The following is a 548-nucleotide window of genomic DNA, read 5'->3' as shown; positions in this document are numbered from 1 at the left end:
AATATGACCATTTTTGCTATTTAAAGCAAGTATTTCTTTTAAATTATTTCCACTTGCCTTTATGTGGGCTTACAGGATCCTAACTCGGTTGCTTTTCCTCAAGCTGTGCCGCTTCCCTAAACAAAAGCAGATTTTGGCTTTCCTTGTGAACTGTCCCGGTTGACTGCAATCCTGCACCCTTTCCTGTGGCCCTGGGGCTGGGGAGGAACTGGGGAGTGGAGATGGGGCACAAGAGCCCCGCGGTGAGGCCCACACCAGCTGGGTGCTCCTGGGTACAAGGATGAGCCGCACATGGAGCACAAACAGGGAGAGACTGGGGCCAAAGTGTGCTCCACATCCTGTGTTGTGTTTACAGCAGCAATTATACACACAGAGGACATCCAACTCCCTTTATATAAACTTCTTGTTTTATTAAAACTAGTATTTTCACTCGGGATTTAAGGAATCCTTTATTCCCCATGAACAAAAGCATCTCGCAGCAGGGCAGCCCCTTGGGTTTCACCATCGCCCTCCGCACAGGCGGCACAGGCCGCATGAAACGAGCACAG

The sequence above is a fragment of the Mesitornis unicolor genome, unplaced genomic scaffold, assembly GCF_000695765.1.
Source record: "Mesitornis unicolor isolate BGI_N332 unplaced genomic scaffold, ASM69576v1 scaffold1660, whole genome shotgun sequence".
NCBI lineage: Eukaryota > Metazoa > Chordata > Aves > Mesitornithiformes > Mesitornithidae > Mesitornis > Mesitornis unicolor.
The sequence above is the reverse complement of the archived record's forward strand: the minus strand, read 5'-3'. Positions refer to the sequence as shown.